The 19812-nt window shown below is 41.4% G+C and overlaps 1 protein-coding gene across 4 annotated transcripts in view; it reads left to right on the top strand.

The window, feature by feature from the left end:
* LOC120517927 (transcription factor HIVEP3) overlaps positions 1 to 19812 on the top strand; it is a 512318-nt gene that overhangs the window by 316511 nt on the left and 175995 nt on the right. For all 4 annotated transcript variants that reach the window (XM_039740449.1, XM_039740447.1, XM_039740450.1 and 1 more), the window contains one exon: positions 16434 to 16536. The gene's annotated coding sequence lies outside the window, so the exon portion shown is untranslated. The remainder of the gene's footprint in view (positions 1 to 16433; positions 16537 to 19812) is intronic.

Raw genomic sequence — 19812 nt, 5'->3', positions numbered from 1 at the left:
GAATATCATAGATGTTTTAAAGGAGAAAAAGAGAGTAAAAAAACGCATATAATCTGTGACATGTACCTTAATCAATCTGTCACGACTTCTGCCTGGTAGAGATGAAATGCCCAGTCCACCTCCTGCATAAACTCTCCTCTCCTTGAACTCTCTGAGGTGAACTTGTAAAGTCCTTTGCTATGTACACCATAAGCAAACAAATGTGCTTTATGTTTATCACCTTGCTGTAGTGAACAAAAGCCGTATGATTCTTTACATTTATACATTAAATGGGAGCAAAGGCCAGTGAGTTACATACTCGGGGTGTTCCAGCAAATCAATTGTAGGCAGCTGGCAATCTTTGATTTTTAATGCAGTGCTTTAGTCAGTAGGCCTCACTACCTGAGAAACAACACACCTCATTATTCATAATAAAGCAATTAACAAATAAACCAATGCAACTGTAAAAGTAAAATCAAGCCGCTAAATACAATGCAGATGGAAACTACTAATTTTTTGACCAGTTCATAGAAAATAATGAATCCCTCTAACAGGAGTCACAGGGTTATGACTGGCCTAGTTGATCTGAGCAAAATGTTGAATATGAATTCTTCTGACTTTATTAAATGTAACACCACTTTTGATAACACAGGCACTTGAACGCTTATTTATGAAAAGGCTGATGTGTGTGACAGACGTAGTGTGTGCTCACTACAAGTTATTCACTTACGAAGACTGTCCATCTATCCACATTGTCCATCAACGGTGTCCTTCCAGCCAGGAAAGTAAACAGAGTCGGGATGCTCATCCGTCCATGTTGTCCATCACGCACCACAGTTAATGCTGTTTTACCCCAATTCTAAAATAATTATTTGGAATCCTGGGTAATTGTGTGTTAAAGACAAATGAGAGGAGACCTTTCAGTCTCCCAAGCTCCTTTGGTTAGTTAATAGTGAAGTTGCTACAGCATCTCATCCAGATACTTTTTAAAGTTGGTAAGGTTTCTTCTTTTAACTCCATGATTCCCATGATCCTTTGTGTTAAGAAGAACTTCCTGTTTTCATTCTTAAATGAAATTCCCCTTAGTGTCAATAAGATGCCATTGCATTAATATAAATTAGAAAGAGTAATGGGCCGAGCACATCCTCCTGTAGGATTCCAACGATATCCTGACCCTGTTTTCATTTTTTCTGTACACTTTGTTTCTGGATAATTAACTAACTTGTAATTCACTTTTATGAGTTAGATCTGATGGCAATGATGTTTACTTTCATAATTAATCATTGGCATGGAAATGCACTGAAGGCTTTTTGAAAGTCTAAGCAAATGATAGTATATTTTTTGCTTTGCCCAGTACTTAAGTTGCCTGATCAAAACAGTTCAAGAGATTAGTTTGACAGGGCTGTCTTCTCATGAATTCATGTTAGTTATTATTGAGTATATTAGTTTCATACAGATAGTCTTCTAGATAATTTTGTATTATTGTTTCCATAATTTTTCACAGGGTAGGAATAAGGCATATTAGTCAATAGTTATCTACATTGATTTTTGCTTACTTAATGTATAGGAATAATATTATATACGGAATGAATGAGCAGTATGATTGACTCTGTGTGTGTGTTTCTGTATAAATATATGTACACAAGTTTACAGGCAGTGTGGCCTAATTACAGAGGCACTGAGAAGTCACTCACTAATGACTACTGTTCAAACGTCAGCAAAATCACTTAACTTTGTAGCAGTGCTACATCAAATTACCTACAACTCCCAGCAGCCCTGGCAGTGTTACACCATTGGGCAGATTCAGAGAGCACAGGGGTTGCTGGGAAGAAGGATAATTAAGTGGGCACTTTAAAAAGGAGACAAAAAGATACAGAGGGAATTGTAAACAGCTGTCTATTTGTCCATACACATCAGTCACACTATTGGATTCTAACTTCAACTACCGTGGATTACGGTTTCTTCTGGATGTATGTGCTGTCCCGTACCTGGTTGTCCATGTGATTTTCTTTTGGTCAGCTAAGTCTTCGTCTGGTGAGCCTTTCCAATCATGCCAAATCTCCATACCGCAACAGGAACCTGGTAGGACAAAACTTTACATTTTCTTCAGAGGCCCATTTTCATCTGCCTCTGCTGTACTGGACTGTGTTGGACTTGATTGTTAGTGTTGTTTACTGAGTAGTGTCTGTTGTTTTGTTCAGTTTCATGTATGTAATGTGAATAAATAATTATCGCCATTGGGGAAATGGAGAGGGTTTTTGTTTACAGTATATGGACTTTTGTGTGATATTGTTTTTTTCTCTTCATTATTTTTTTAAGATATTCTTTATGTATCAATTCATTGAGCTGCTTATCAGTGTTTCTGTTTGTGATTGTGTGCATGCCAAATCTAGGCTGGGTATGTTCCTGGGGTCCCAGTAGTAAAATAAAAAAACTCACCATCTTTGAACAGTATGAATCTTAGCATCCTTGCGACCGCTACAACTTCACTGTATCAGCAATAAAACAATCTATGTGGAGTGGTCCATGCAGTATATCCATGTAAATTACTCTTTGGTGATAGCACAGCAGATCACTCAATGAAAGATTTTACAATTCACTAAAATACAACCAATTCTACTGTACAATACTATACAGCTAAGTACACGGCTAATTTAAAATTTATTATATACACAAAAAAGTGGAGTACAGTGACCAGGATATGATTTAACTTGAAACTAAAAGAAAGATGAAAAGAGAAAGAGGAATTGACTGATATGTACAGGGAGGCTTTGGCTTGCTCAGGCCCAAAATGAGAAACTGTCTTTCTCCAAACAATCTCTTTTATGTCCTAAAAACTTGAAAATCAAAACTTTTGGCAAGGAAGAAGAAATCCAGAAAGCAATCTTTATAAATGTAAATGTTTATTTTGAGATAGCAAAAAAGAATAAAAAGATAAAAAAAAAAAACAATCCTGGGCGAACAAGTCCCAGTTTGCAGTCCAAATTTTAAAAATCAAGAACAGAAGCAAAAAATATTCAAGAACCGGAAAATCTAACATTCTCAATGAAATGCACTCTAAAGAACTTTAATGGGCTACTGACTGATTTGGTGACAGCTTCAGAAGATACAAGCTGAAGGCGGTCCTTCACGGTGACGTAAGTGTGGCCCCGCCTTCTTGGACTCCACCCATAAAGTCAAAGGAACAAAGGAGAGCAATTCATTACACAAAGACAGTAAATAATAAACTTCTTTTAGGGGACAGTACATAATTAATTAATAACATAAAAAACTAATAAAAACAACAAGAAAGCATGAAAAATAAAGAAGTTAATAAAAACAACAGAAAACCAAAAAATAAATGCAAGCTAGACTGTAGTCCATTTCTTAATGACCCCTCCATTACTTAATGATTGATTTAACTTCTGGAGACTTCAGTGACTTGGAAGTTTTCTTTTTATCCATCCCTGACTTGTGCTTCTCATGGAGTTGCTTGCAGTGTTCTTTTGTCTTCATCGTTTTGGTTAGACCACCATACTGACTCAGCACAAGCTGGACGTTCCAGAAATGTTCAAGGCCGCTTAGATTTACATTTACTTTTATTTGCTTGGCAGGTGCTTTTATCCAAAAGTGACTTACAAAAGAGGTTAACATAATTGAGTGTCAATTAGGCTGGGGGATGTTTTGAGAACGAGTATTACAGGGCAAAGTTATAAACTGACTTTCACAAGTGAAGAGCTCAGAAAAAAAATACAAGCTAATTACAATTCTTAGATAATAAAACCGAACAGCTAATATCAGTTAGACCGACATCCATCACACAGGAGAGCCTTCAAATGCTTTTCAAAGTCACTGAGGGACTCTGAATTCGAAGGTATACAGCTTGTTCGACAAGGCAGGAGCTACAGATTAAGGGAGTCTGGAGTGAGTTTGATTACCACACAGAGGTGGCATCACCAGACATTGTTCAATAGCTGACCTGATAGGCCAAGAAGGAGCATAGAACCTCACAAGTGTCTCCATACACAAACTAGGTACTGATTTGTTGAGTACTCTGTAGACAAGCATGAAGTATTTTACCTTAATATGTGCCACTATAGGAAGCCAATGTAGTGATGTGAAAAGAGAAATGACACATGCCCATCTTGGCTGGTGGAACACCTGATGTGCTGTTGCATTTGGAATCATCTGCAGCGACTTGGTGACACATGCCTGTACTCCTGTCAGAAGAGATTTGCAGTATTTTCAGACATGACAAGGCCAAAGCCTGGACCAGGAGTTGTGATTCATACTCTATCAGATACGGTCTGATCTTGAAGGTGTTGTAGTGAGTGAATCTGCAAGACTGAGTGACTGAGCAACTTGTTTTGTGACGGATAGCTGGACATCAAACACTACTTCAAGGTGGGGGTACTACAATCAGTGGAAACCCCAGACAGGTGATCTCCACTGAACAAATGATTTGACTTCTAAAATCACATAACTGCACCAGTGATGATTATTCTATATCAAGTGAGTAAATACTAATATAATCAATTGTTTTATATATAAATGTCTACGCGTGGAATTGTGCGTGTCTGTCTGTCCGACCCGGAAGTGAGAGGTGGAGTCGGGTTAAGGGATCCACCTCCGAGGATACACAAGAGAAGCCAGCATGTTGGCAAAACGAAACATCTGAAGAGAGAGTCATTCACTTAGCGGCTAATACACAAGCGAGGCGAGCACGTCGGCAAAACAAAACTTCCTAGGAGAGAGATGCCCAGAGTAGTTAGTCAATTACCTGACATCACTACATTTCAATTTTTTTTCTGACAATTTTAATAGTGGGTGGCACAGTGGGTAGTGCTGCTGCCTCGCTTCCCAGGTCTTCCCTGCGTGGAGTTTGCATGTTCTCCCCGTGTCTCCGTGGGTTTCCTCTGGAAACTCCGCTTTCCTCCCACAGTCCAGAGACATGCAGGTTAGGTGCATTGGCGATTCTAAATTGTCCCCAGTGTGTGCTTGGTGTGTGTGTGCCCTGCGGTGGGTTGGCACCCTGCCTGGGGTTTGTTTCCTGCCTTGCGCCCTGTGTTGGCTGGGATTGGCTCCAGCAGACCCCCATGACCCTGTAGTTAGGATATAGCGGGTTGTATAATGGATGGATGGAATTTCAATAGTTTCTAGGACCGCATGCTTTTTATGACACAGGTTTACACAGCTAGTGTTTTATATTTATAATTGCTGTACATCCCTTTGCAGAGATCTATCTGTTTTTGCTTTGACATCAAGCAGTCTGTTGATAAGTGTCAAATATGGCAAATTAAATTGACTTTGACTTAACAATAAAATGTGAAAACTTCCAGAGAGGGATGTACACTTTTTATAGGCTCTGATTTCAGGCCTGGAGTGGCTGCAGCACTTTTTTCTCTTTAGTATATACTTTGTGTTCTCGCTTTTTGTCTGTCTCTCAAGTTTTTTTATTCCTAAAGAAGCATGATTTCTGACACATTTGGCGTCCTTGACTTTATTCTGGGTGTAGATGGTTAATACAAGGGGATTTCCTATTACTACAGTGTGTATTTAAATCAACTGTGTAATAGAACTGGGATGTGTAGTGAAGAATGAGGTTCTGTTTGGCTAATTACAAAGCAGGCAATTATTAGACATGTGTGAAGTGTGGAATCTGCTAAGATTTCATAATCATAAAAATCAACTGAACAGGGCAGAACTAAACCTCTCTAAGAGATAAATGAGTCACAAAACAGTAAACCAAGGGAAGCCATCCTCCATCCTCGTGGATGGAACCACAATGTGGACGGCAGATGAAGCAGACAGGGAGGAGGGCAGCAGGATGTACACAGACTGCTTATTGGGAGCTCTGGAGAAAGCCCATATAATCTAAACAGCCCCCACCTCCCAGCGCGGGAGGGCTGTGATCTTAGGAAGCGATATCTCATAGATGGTGAATGGCAGTGTGCAGGGCTGGGGGCGAGCAGACAAAGAGAGCTTATTGTCTGTGGCTGAGCTGAGGGATGTGCAGGCGGCCGGAACGCCGGGGAGCTGAAAAGGCACTCGTGTCAACCTCCCTACACAAGCCGCCACCACCACCACCACTGTCAGCGCTCCCCGCAGCGAGGCACTGCCAAGTAACCCTTCAATCACTGGGCTGCTCTGTCATGAAAAAGTTGCTGTGCCTCTTCTGTTATGGAGGAGACTTCCATTAGTATCGATAACAAAACATCAATTCAGTTAGGGTTAAAGAGAGAAATGAAAATAATTTAACAGCATAATACTTTTGGTACCTTTGCAATTCCTTAACCCGGACTGAGATCAAGAAGGACAGAATATGCAAACATTGTGCTCTTATTGACATATGAACATGGGAATGAACATGAAGGGAGCACAAATGTACCAAACACACAACGAACTCTGTGGCATTTCTGGGCCTAGTATTTGGGGTGACACGTCCACTTAAAAAGCACAAAGTGCACACCTCAGAGCACTCTCTTCACCTCTCAACTCCCCTACCATTTGAGCTCTTGTCACAATGCATCCCATGAGTGATTTTCTTACATGAGGCAGCTTTAGTTACTCTCCCAGAGTCACTACCAGGATCAGGGCTTTTGGTGACTCCTGAGATGACTGCACCCCAGGGCTTTCGCTTCCCTTACAGAGTCAAATCTCTTAGGAAAGAAACCTCTCAGCTGCCTTAATGTAAAGGGCCAACTGCTGCTGCTATGTTACGACCAGCTTCTGACATGTCCTACCAGTTCTCACCTTTAAAAAGGCTAACAAGGCCCCACTCCTGGGTTTAAGTTGCTGACCTTGATCAAAAAGAATGCATTTTGCTCAGCTGCCAACCTTCTTTGGCTTTCCTGTATCTTCACACAGAGGGTCTGAAAAACCTGGTGCTTTCTAAGTACCTTGCTCTCTAGCATCCTGCGAGGAATTGTTGCTGTTCACCCCAGGCTGTAGTTCTCAGAGCTATACAATGACCCTGATCGTTGCCCTTCTCTGTGCTCTAGTAATGTAACGGTGCTTACTGCCCACAGGCAGGGACTTTCTTTTTCCCACACAGGCCTATAGGTTGCAAACCCCACTGCTGGTGCAGGTTCTCCTCTCACATTTACTACCCTGGTAGGCCCTGTCCTTGTCCTGTGCCAGCCTTTTCTGTCTGGCAGCCCCTAGCAAAGTGGGCAACATATCATGTCTTTTGGCATCAGCTGAGCAGAGTAAAGTCAACAGCAAACAGTAATTGCTTTGCTTTGGATTTAGTAAGTGCTGTTATGGCCTGAAGGCTGCTGAATTGTTTTGTAGCTTCTAGTATCGATGTATTAAAAATGGATGGATGCTGGAATGGAGGAATAGATGCATGGCTTATTAATGAATGTACTGTAAGTATGGTTACTAATGAATGTACGTACTGTAAGGATGGGTAGGTGGCAAAATGATCAAGCTTTATTGTACTACAAAAACAATTCTGTTATTTTGTAATTGCCCTTTTACGTGGTCAGTCTTGGTGGAAGCATATGGTAGAAGTGAACATAGAATGAGATACTCATTCATGCATCAAGGAGTCATATTAATGATATTTTTGCTGTTTATTCCACATTTACCATACTCAAAGTGCTTCACAAATGTTCCAACGAATGCAAAATGAATAATAGCACAAAAAACAATCAATTTAGTAACACTGGATATAAACTAATATTAAACAATAAACACCAAACAATAGATTCATACATAAAATACAAAGTTCTGAATTAGAATAAGAAACATCAAGCAGAGAACCAAGAACAAATAGCAAAATTTGTGTAAGATGACGTGTAGGAATATCAATGTGGATATTACGTAAATCAATGAAAGATGACACAAATGAGTTAGGAGTTGAGTCAGATCAGATCATTTATTGTGAGGACGATAAAGAACAATCAGTACGATCAGACCGAGTTGTGTTAACAGTTTAGAGCCAAACTCTCGAGGACACTCAGTGGTTATTCTTTTAATGTTTAGATCAGACCTAACAATGAATACATTTTCAAAATTCTCATACAATTCAAAATAATCAACATGGCCATAAACAACATTTAAATACAAATAATATCAACATAAAACACTACAAAATTAAAAAGACAGGAAACACAAAGCTTTGACCTAGAATAAGCGACAATGAATCAGAATAAAGACAGATAGAACTTGATATGTCCCCAGGGGGAAATTTGACTTTTTACAGAAGCTCTTTAAATAAATTAATATACACACACACACGCGCACACACAAACACTACTTTCTGACCACACATCAGAATGACTATAAAGGAAGAAACGTTTGAAAAGAAAGAAAAGTAAAACTTCTGGCTTGGCTTTCCCAGTTCCAATGCTGCATTATGGTATAAAGGACCCCAAGTTGTGTTTCTTGACAGACTTCTGCTGAATAATTTGGTTGTGCAGCATTCATCATAATGGCACTCAGTCTTGTCTTCATTCTCTCCTTCTGTACAACCTCCAGGGGGTCCAGAGTGCGTCGTATAACTGAGCTTGCCCTTTTAATTAGCTCGTTGATTCTGTGGGCCTCTCTTGAAGTGATGTTACCAACCCAGCACACCACAGTATAGAAAATCACACTGGGCATCACAGAATTATAGAAGATGTGAAGGACGTCACTTCCCATTTTAAAGGAATGCCGTCTCCTAAGGAGAAAGGGCCTGCCCTGCCCTGTCTTATAGAGTTCCTCTGTGTTACCTCAAAGTCCAGCCTATCATTGATGTAGACCCTCAAGTACTTGTAGGAGTGGACCACCTCTACTCCTGAACACTGACGGGACATAGAGGCTGTTTGGTGAGGCAAAAGTCAATAATCAGTTCCTTAATTTTTCTGATGTTGAGTTACAGACAATTCTCAAAGTTCTCCACCTGACTCCCCTCTCATCCCCTTTATCAATACACCCCATATGTACAGAATCATCTGAGAATGTCTGCAAGTAAGATGACCTGATGGTGTATTTATAGTCTGAGGTGCACAGAGTGAAGAGAACAGGAGACGGGTCTGTTCCTTGTGGCGCTCCAGTGGTGCTCACATCCACATCAGAGACACAGTCCTTGAGTCTCACAAACTGCAGTCGGCCTGACAGACAGTCCGTTATCCAGGTCAACACTAAAGAGAGAGCCTAGGTTTTTCCAAAGTCTGGGTACTAGAGCACTGAAGGCCCTGTCACCCATAGAGCGCAGGCTAGTTTGTGGCACAATGAGATTACCAGAACCAGTGGACTTTAGTGGGCAGACAGGAGCACAGTGATGGAGGAGGTTACTGTTGAAGTCTGATTCAAGGTGATTACAGTTTTATAGGTTAACTAGCAGAATACCCGCAGCGAAGAAGTAGTGTGTTAAACAAGTTAAGAAAAAGAAAAGGAAAAATTAAAAAAATAACATAACTTGATTGTTAATGTAATTGTTTTGTCATTGATATGAGTGTTGTTGTCATATCTATCTATATATATATATATATATATATATATATATATATATATATATATAGCAAAATACCCGCTTGGCAGCGGAGAAGTAAAAGAAAAGGAAACATTTTAATAATAACGTAACATGATTGACAATGTAATTGTTTTGTCATTGTCATGAGTGTTGCTGGCATATATATATCCATCCATCCATCCATCCATTCTCTTCCGCTTATCCGAGGTTGGGTCGCGGGGGCAGCAGCTTAAGCAGAGAGACCCAGACTTCCCTCTCCCCGGCCACTTCTTCCAGCTCTTCCGGGAGAATCCCAAGGCGTTCCCAGGCCAGCTGGGAGACATAGTCCCTCCAGCGTGTTCTGGGTCTTCCCCGGGGCCTCCTCCCGGTTGGGCGTGCCCGGAACACCTCACCAGGGAGGCGTCCAGGAGGCATCCTGATCAGATGCCCGAGCCACCTCATCTGACTCCTCTCGATGCGGAGGAGCAGCGGCTCTACTCTGAGCCCCTCCCGGATGACTGAGCTTCTCACCCTATCCTTAAGGGCAAGCCCAGACACCTTTTTAAAGAGGGGGACCACCACCCCGGTCTGCCAATCCAGTGGCACTGTCCCCGATGTCCATGCGATGTTGCAGAGACGTGTCAACCAAGACAGTCCTACAACATCCAGAGCCTTAAGGAACTCCGGCGATCTCATCCACCCCCGGGGCCCTGCCACCAAGGAGTTTTTGACCACCTCGGTGACTTCAGTCCCAGAGATGGGAGAGCCCACCTCAGAGTCCCCAGGCTCTGCTTCCTCATTGGAAGGCATGTTAGTGGGATTGAGGAGGTCTTCGAAGTATTCCTCCCACCGACCCACAACGTCCCGAGTCGAGGTTAGCAGCGCACCACTGTATGTCCCCCACCTCCCTCGGGACGTGGTTGAAGTTCTGCCGGAGGTGGGAGTTGAAGCTACTTCTGACAGGAGACTCTGCCGGCCGTTCCCAGCAGACCCTCACAACACGTTTGGGCCTACCAGGTCTAACTGGCATCTTCCCCCACCATCGAAGCCAACTCACCACCAGGTGGTGATCAGTTGACAGCTCCGCCCCTCTCTTCACCCGAGTGTCCAAGACATATGGCTGCAAGTCCGACGACACGACCACAAAGTCGATCATCGACCTGAGGCCTAGGGTGTCCTGGTGCCAAGTGCACATATGAACACCCTTATGCTTGAACATGGTGTTCGTTATGGACAATCCGTGACGAGCACAGAAGTCTAATAACAAAACACCGCTCGGGTTCAGATCGGGGGGGCCATTCCTCCCAATCACGCCCTTCCAGGTCTCACTGTCATTGCCCACGTGAGCATTGAAGTCTCCCAGCAAAGCGAGGGAATCCCAGAAGGTATGCCCTCTAGCAACCCCTCCAGAGACTCCAAAAGGGTGGATACTCCAAACTGCTGTTCGGGCATACGCACAAACAACAGTCAGGACCCTTCCCCACCCGGCGGAGGGAGGCCACCCTCTCGCCACGGGTAAACCCCAATGCACAGGCTCCGAGTCGGGGCAATAAGTATGCCCACACCTGCTCGGCGCCTCTCACCGGGGGCAACTCCAGAGTGGTAGAGAGTCCAGCCCCTCTCAAGGAGATTGGTTCCAGAGTCCAAGTTGTGTGTCGAGGTGAGTCCGACTATATCTAGCCCACCATCGCGCACCAGCTCAGGCTCCTTCCCCTTCAGAGAGGTGACATTCCACGTCCCAAGAGCCAGTTTCTGTAGCCGAGGATCAGACCGCCAAGGTCCCGCCTTCGGCCACCACCCAACTCACATTGCACCCAACCTCCTTGGCCCCTCCCATAGGTGGTGAGCCCATGGGGAGGAGGATCCACGTTACCTCTTCGGGCTGTGCCCGGCCGAGCCCCATGGGTGCAGGCCCGGCCACCAGGCGCTCGCCATCGAGCCCCACCTCCAGGCCTGGCTCCAGAGGGGGGCCACGGTGACCCGCGTCCGGGCAAGGGAAAACGTCGTCCAAGGTTTTTATTTTTCATTGGAGGTTTATTGAACCGCTCTTTGTCTCATCCCTCACCCAGGACCAGTTTGCCTTGGGTGGCCCTACCAGGCATAAAGCCCGGACAACATAGCTCCTAGGATCATTGGGACACGCAAACCCCTCCATCACGATAAGGTGACGGTTCAAGGAGGAGATATATATATATATATACACACAGACACATATATAAACATATATATACACATCATATATATATATATATATACATATACATACACATATACATATACACATATACAAATATAGACATATGTATACAGTAAATACATATATACACATATATATATATATACACACAGTTACACACACACATATATATATATATATATATATATATATATATATATATATATATACCATACCAGCGAGAAGTAGTGTGTTAAAGAAGCAATGAAAAGAAAAGGAAACATTTTGAAAATAACGTAACATGACTGTCAATGTAATTGTTTTGTCACTGTTATGATTGTTTCTGTCATATATATATATATATATATATATACACATATATACACATACATCCACATATATATACTGTACATATATATATATCTACATATACACACATACATATACATACACACACATATATACACACAAATGCATATATATATACATACACACACATATATATAAACTTATATATACATACTGTACATATCTACATATATACATACACACACACACACAACTATCGTATATGTTGAAGTTCTATTTAAATTTTAAATAGAAGGAATTTTTATTTAGTCGACAGAATATTATTCCGGAATAAATCAACTCAAACCTTAAATAACTTATAATATTTTGCTCTCCATAAAAATATATCCTGTCTAAATTATACAAGTTAGAAATAAAGTAAATGTTAAAAGAACAAACATTCAAATTTCTTTACTCTTATGTAATTTTATATAAAAAATAAACTTAAATTTTAAATATCCCAAAAGATTTTGCTCTCCATAAAAATATATCCTGTCAAAATTATACAAATTCAAATATGAACAAAACCTGGAAATATAAATAAAATGTGTTCTTTTCAGCAATAACAAATCAAATCATTCAGTTGTCTTTGCTCATATGTCATTTTAGAGCTGGACGTGTGACATCTTTTTTTGGCAACAAGTTCGTTTATGTTTGGTGTGAGGTTCTGTGTTGTGGAGATTCTCAGGATGGACTGCAGGTGCTCATCAGTGAGGCATCTCCTGTGTGCTGTTCTGTTAGTCTTCATCACTGAAAAGAGCTTCTCACACAGATATGTGGTACCAAACATGCACAAGGTTCGAGCCGCATGTAGACGGAGCTGGAGCATTTGTGCGGGAATGGAGTGAATAAACTGTGCGGGCCGTGCAGTATCATACTTTGCCTTCAGTGTGCCATTACACTGCAGCTCAATCACCTCCATCTGAATCTGCACAGGTGCAGTTTCCACATCGACGGCAAATGGGTTGCAAACAACTCAAAATTCTTTTTGTTCTTCAAAGTCACCAAAGCGCCTGCAACTCAGTGCGCTCAGTTTATCAGCAAAGTGCGTATTTGGGAACACCGTTTTGCCGACTTGGTTCAACATTACTTGGCAACAGGGAAAGTGGGGCAAGTTGCACTGGTGCATTTGTGTCTCCCATAAAAGTAGCTTCACTTGAAATCACTTTGTGATTTTGCACGGGTAAAAACGTCTGCTGAAGTGTCAGATTCTTCTTTAACTCTTCTGCTTTCTGTATCTTGTGCATTGCATTCAGGTCTTTCAGGTTATCTTGATGTTTTGTCTCATAGTGCCGTCTTAGATTAAATTCTGTAATTACAGCCACATTAGCTCCACAAATGAGACACACGGGTTTACCGGCAATGTCAGTAAACATATACTCAGCCTCCCATCGGTTTTAAAGGCTCTATGTTCAGAATCACCTTTTCTCTTGGCATCGTGTGGGCTAGCTTCGCAATAACTTGCAGCATCATAAGCTAGATTTGATTAACGCGGTAAGTGTTCAGCAAGGCAGCTGAAGCGCTGCATTATGGGATCTGTAGTTTATTGTGTTACCAGCGCTTCATATCCCGGGCCATTAATAACAATAATACAGTATATAAAATGATCTCGGGCGGATATAATTACACGGGCGGATGTGGCCTGGGCCTTGAGTTTGACACATATGGACTAAATAGAACTTGAAAAGATATATTTTTTCAAATGTGATCGCGCAATTCAGATAGAGTTGATGCGCACTACAGTACATCGAGCCCGCGTGCTATTGTGGTTTTGCCTGTGTGCCTCAATAAGTCATCCTCCCTCACTCTTACTTTTTACCGTTCATCTAATGAATACACTGAGTATGGCTTTACCAAAACAATCATTGATCGTGAATAAAGTATCCATTATTCATGAAGCTTCAATTGGTGATCTGTCTTTCTGAGTTAACCGCATATTTTTTCATACGTCTCAAACCAAGGTAATGCGAGGCTAAAATGAATCGGGAAGCGCGCGTACATACTTGGTGCATCCCCTCTCGGGAATCGAACTCCGGAAGCCTCTACTATTGCGCCACAGCGTGTGGTTTGTCTATTTGAGCGTAGCAGTGTAATTCAGTTTTTGTTCAGCACTCTTTGGAATTGTTGCTTTTTGTCTGCGCACTGCGTCAGTTCACGTGAGCTGCTGAATATGGTTTTATATGTCACTCGCTCGCTTCTAATTGTTTCGCTGCCTTCTTAATTATATAAAGTATGTTTTCTTCAGCGGTTTTTGGAGCTCTTCCTGGTTTTCTACATACTGAGTGATTACGTGGGAGGCGTGATGATGTCACGAAACTCCGCCCCCCACGACTTTCGAGCTCAACTCCATTACAGTAAATGGAGAAAAATAGCTTCTAGTTATGACCATTACACGTAGAATTTCGAAATGAAACCTGCCCAACTTTTGTAAGTAAGCTGATAGGAATGAACCTGCCAAATATCAGCCTTCTACCTACACGGGAAGTTGGAGAATTAGTGATGAGTCAGTCAGTGAGTCAGTCAGTCAGTGAGTCAGTCAGTCAATGAGGGCTTTGCCTTTTATTAGTATAGATAACAGAATTTTAAGTTCAATCCTGTATGTCCCAAGGAGCCAGTGAAAGTTGAGCAGGATGGGTGTGATGTGCTCGACATTTACAAGTCCGTGTAAGGACTCTTGCAACAGAGTTTTGAACAATATGGAGCTGTGGTGTCAGAATTGAAGGAGCATCTGCCAGTAGGGAGTTGCAGTAGCTGATGCAGGGTGTAATAAAAGCAGGGATGTGTTTCTCAAGATCAGAATCGTTGAGGAATGAGTGAACATGGGATATGTTATGGAGAACATGTATGAAGAAATGTATCTTAATGTGATGTATGTGGTTCAAATAAGAAAGGCAGGAATCAAAAATGACACCAATATACAGTAGTTAACAGAAAAAGAACGTCTGATGGTGTCATCCCCAAGAGTCAAACTTGACAAATGACCTCACTAGCTTATGCAGTAGACAGTGAGATCAGGGCTCTCACACAGACATGGGGAGAATATGAAGACTGCACACAGAGTTTGTCCTGGTTAGAACTCAAACCAGATTCCAAGCAGTGTAAGGCAGATACACTGTTTGTTGCATCACTGTGTCACTCCTATAAAAGCATCAGTCTATCCATTTTCTGAACCTGCTTCTTTTAATACACAATTATTGAGTGTCAGTCTATCTTATGACACATTCACAAGACTGCTAGTTCAGTTCTCACCTCTTCCTCACTATATGACCCTAAGCAGGATATTTAACCTGCCTGTTCACCACTTGTTAAAAATACCTGTAAACAGATGTATCATATCTTAACCTCATGACTTACTTGGGATGAACGCATCAGCTGAATATGTAATAACAATAAGAACCAGACTGGTTTAAATGATTATGGAATGAAACTGCAGCACCCAAAGGAAAAACAAATAAACAAGAAGAAAAAAAAAAACAACATAAACATATTGGGTCCAGAATCAAGCATGGAGTCCTTGGACAGAATAAATAGCATTCTGACTGCTGCATAACAAGATTCAGAAACATGCCAAACAACATTTATTTCTATAGCGCATTTTCACACACAGAATGTGGCTCAAAGTGCTTTACAAGATGTCAAAGTAACAGTTATGAGAAAAGAAAACCAGTTAAATTAGGAAGGAATAATAAGGAAAAAGTTATACAAAGAAATCAATACGAGCTTACATAACATAGAGATATAATTAATAGAAACGTAGACACCTCATATATAATATTGTAGTCTCTAAAGATGAAGATATATGATGAAGGCCAGAAAATAACAATAAAACTCCAAAAAACAAAATCTGCAGGGGATCCAAGGCCAAGAGACCGCTAGGTCCTCACTGGGCATTCTACCTGACATAAATGTTCTTATGTCATTCCTCATTGTTTCCAGGCTTCGTTGCAGAGGATTCAACGCAGCAGGTCTCATGGACAGCTAGGGAACCCGCCATCATTCAAGCATCACCGGTGGACCACACAGTGCCTCACTCATATAGCGGTGGTACAAAACACCACTAGAGAAAGACCAAAAAAGAAGGAAGAGAATAGAAGAGTTTAGTAATGATGTAGTAATGTAAATCCCCTAAGAATATGAAAATTCTACACATGCAAGAGTATAATATAAGTGAAGCCAAATTAAAAAAATGTGTTTTTAGGATTTTTTAAAATGATCCACAATGTTTGCCTGGCATATATCTCTAATGTTAAAGTATTCTGTTATTAGAAGATTCTAAGGTTACGACTTATGGACCCATACACGATCTAACGCCAGAGTAATTTTGTAGCCTGCAGGATGGATGGCAGCTTTAAATGTTGAAGACCTTCCCTTTTTGAATCCAAAACTTGCTTTCTTTTTCTCTTTAAAGATTACTGAGGAGAAAGGCAGTAAGGGGAGAATAGTAACAATGCTAAGAAATACTTCTTTACAAAACACAATTTTGCTTCATGTTTTCTTTCTCTTTCTCTACAGAAGAAGTATGAGGAGTACAAACCAAGGAGGAGAGAAGACAGTGTAGTGAAAGTGAAAAGAGAAGGCTGTCACGTAACGTGTGCATAGTGCCACTTATCCTGAGGTAGGAGTCATCTTTTATCTTTTATAGGCGGAGCTGTCTTGTGAAGAATGACCCCAAAGTGAGTGAATTAGCAGATCAACTAAAATTAGAAAAATGGTTACAGTTTTGTCTAGACGAAACTCAGATACGGACATGTGGCATATAAATAATAATAATTCTTTATATTTATATGGCACTTATTTCACTACTCAAAGTGCTTCAGTGAGGGGGGAGTCACTTCAACCACCACTAATGTGCAGCATCCACCAGGATGATGTGATGGCAGCCATTTTTGTGCCATTATGCTCACCACACATTAGCTGTAAGGTGGTGAAGTGGTGAGAGAGAGGAAGCCAGGGGATGATTAGGGGGCCAGAATGATGAGGTCATGGAGGACAATTTAGCCAGGCCATCAATAAAAACCCCTACTTTACGAAGGATGTCCAGGGATCTTTAATGACCACAGAGAGTCAGGACCTCGGTTTTATATCTCATCTGAAGGACGGTGCCATTTTTACAGCACAGTGTCTTCTGTCACTGCACTGAGACATTGGCATCCACATTCAGACCGCAGGGTAGGTGTCCCCTGCTGTCCTCACAGACACATCTATCAACAGCAACCCAAGCTTTTCCTAGATGAACTCCCATCCAAGTACTGCCCAGGCCTAAAAGTGCTTAGCTTCAGGTGGAGGACCTTTACTGAAGTGCATGTGACATAGTTGCTGAGTAAAAATTTGCAGGATTAAATACAGAAAGTCAAAATTACAGGTGCAGCCGCACATTGGAGACCAGTAGGTGCTAGTGGGAGCAGTAATATAGTCATGTGGACAGAGAATAGTGAAATTCTGTAGTGAACATGCAACACGTCTCATTGTAAACAAGAATGTATTTTAACAAATAACTTCATTTATTTAATAGAAAACACAAATCAGTTTACCTGATGTACACCTTACCTGAATTTCAATGCTACTTGGATAAATATGCTCCAGGTTTCTAAAGCAAACATAACTGGAGGTAAGACTATATAGAGATATGCCTCATGGGAAAGTGATTGGAGTCATTGCACAGAAATGTGTGATGTGGACAAGACAAAAGATATGATTGTTGACTTCAGGAAGGCCCATGTTGTCCACAACCCACTGCATATCGAGGACTCGGTGGTGGAGCTGGTCAAGAGCACCAAATTCCTTGGTGTGCACTTGGCAGCTGACCTTACTTAGTCAATTAACACCACATCTCCACAGCTAAAAAGGCATGACAGCATCTCAATTTCCTTTGGTGGTTGGAAAAGGCAAGACTGCCTCCCCCGATTCTCGCCACATTCAACATGGGCACCACCAAGAGCGTGCTAACCACCTGCAGCACTGTCTGGTTTGGGAACTGCAGTGGCTCTGACCATAAGGTCCTACAAATGATTGTTCACACTGTAGGAAGGAACACTGAGACCTCTCTGCCCTCCATTGAAGACATCTTTGTAAAGCATTGTATCTGCAAAGTTTCCGCGATTATGAAGGGCCACTCTCATCCAAAAATCCCACAGTCTCTTTGTCCCTCTTCCATCTGGCAGAAGGTACTACAGCATCCAAAACAGTTCTGTCAGGTTCTACAACAGCTTCTACCCCTTGGCTGAACTGAACTCTGTGCTGCCCACCTGTACCAAGATCTACTGCTGTTTTTTATTAGTTTTATTATTATTTATTTATTACTATATTTTTCAAATTATTACTACCAATTCACTAGTATATTATAGTTCTATACCTGTCTTACACTTGTCTAGTTTTTATGTATATTTTGCACTGCGCTCCTGCAGAACTTTATTTCGTGCCACAGTATGCTGCAATACGGTGTATGGATGGCATGACAATAAAGCCACTTGACATGACTTGACTGTATGAAGTACAAGACAACCCCAAAACCGTCCAGCGCTCTTGGGCACCACATATGGCATACTGTGTGTAAGTTTGGTGTCCACATTCTAAATGGAACTTAACAGTGCTAGTAAAAACTACAGGGAATGGCAAAAGATTGAAAGATCCGATCCAAGTAGACTTGAAATGGAAGTTAAAAAGAGACATGTGCTTCATTTTACAAAGGGAACAAATAAGGTGGATATCATATTTTTATAAGCAAACCATTCCTCAGCAAGAACTTGTGAACAGAAGTGAAAGCTGATTAAGAGTGAATTGCCCATCAATGTCAGGAGATATGTACTCAGCAGACAGTAGATGTATAAGACAAGTGATGCTGTTATGTGAAACCCTCACATTTTAAAACAGTGATACTTAAGAAATATGAGGGGAATAGCAAATTATGAGCTTTTAGTCCTGAACAGCATATTCTTGCTGAAATGTTTTTTATGCTATTCGTTGTACTGAATGATGTGACACATTATCTTGTAAAGCGAGAGACTTGAATTAGAGGAGCTGATGGCAGATCTACTGTATATAGCTTCAAGAGCTTTTGATCAAATCCTGGTTTGGTCTATGGGGGCTTTGTTTCTAAATACACTATTTATTCTTCCATATCCTTAAAGCATTTTTCTTAGGGTAACTGCAGACTCTGAATTAGACATGTTAAGCCATTATTGAAATGAGTGTGCTCACAGATGAACTTGCATCTGATGTTGTCAGAATAGGCCATGATTCTTGCAATCTAATTTTGGATTAAATGACTATGTATTCGCTGATCAAATTATTAGGAACACCTGTACACCTGCTTATCCATGCAATCATCCATTCGAAAAGCAAAAAACATCCAGCATGTGCCAGTTCTGTGGACGGAAATGCCTCGTTGATGAGAGAGGTCACAGGAGAATGGCTGACAGAGAGGTCACAGTAACGCAGGTGATGGCTTCTGTACTGCTGTGGTGAGCTGAACAGCATCTCAGAATGGACAACATGTCGAGTCTTCAGGCAGATGGACTATATCAGTAGAAGACAATGTAGGGTTCCACTACTGACAGCAAAGAACATCAAGCTGAGGCTGCAGTGGGCATAGGGTCACTAAAACTAGACAGTTGAAGACTGGAAATCATAGCCTGGTCTGATGAATCTTGATTTGTTCTGAGGCATATAGATGGTAGGCACAGAATTTGGCTCCAACAGTATGAATCCATGACCCCAGTCTGCCTTGTGTCAACAGTCTAGGTTGGTGGTGTACTGGTATAGGGGATGTTTTTTTGCTACACTTTGGACTTGTTAATACCAATCAATCATCACTTGAATGCCACAGCCTGTATGAGTATTGTTACTGGCCATGTGCGTGCCTTCATGGCCACAATTTACCATATCTTCAAAT

Source organism: Polypterus senegalus, chromosome 17 (assembly GCF_016835505.1).
Source record: "Polypterus senegalus isolate Bchr_013 chromosome 17, ASM1683550v1, whole genome shotgun sequence".
Lineage (NCBI taxonomy): Eukaryota > Metazoa > Chordata > Cladistia > Polypteriformes > Polypteridae > Polypterus > Polypterus senegalus.
The sequence above is the reverse complement of the archived record's forward strand: the minus strand, read 5'-3'. Positions and strand labels throughout refer to the sequence as shown.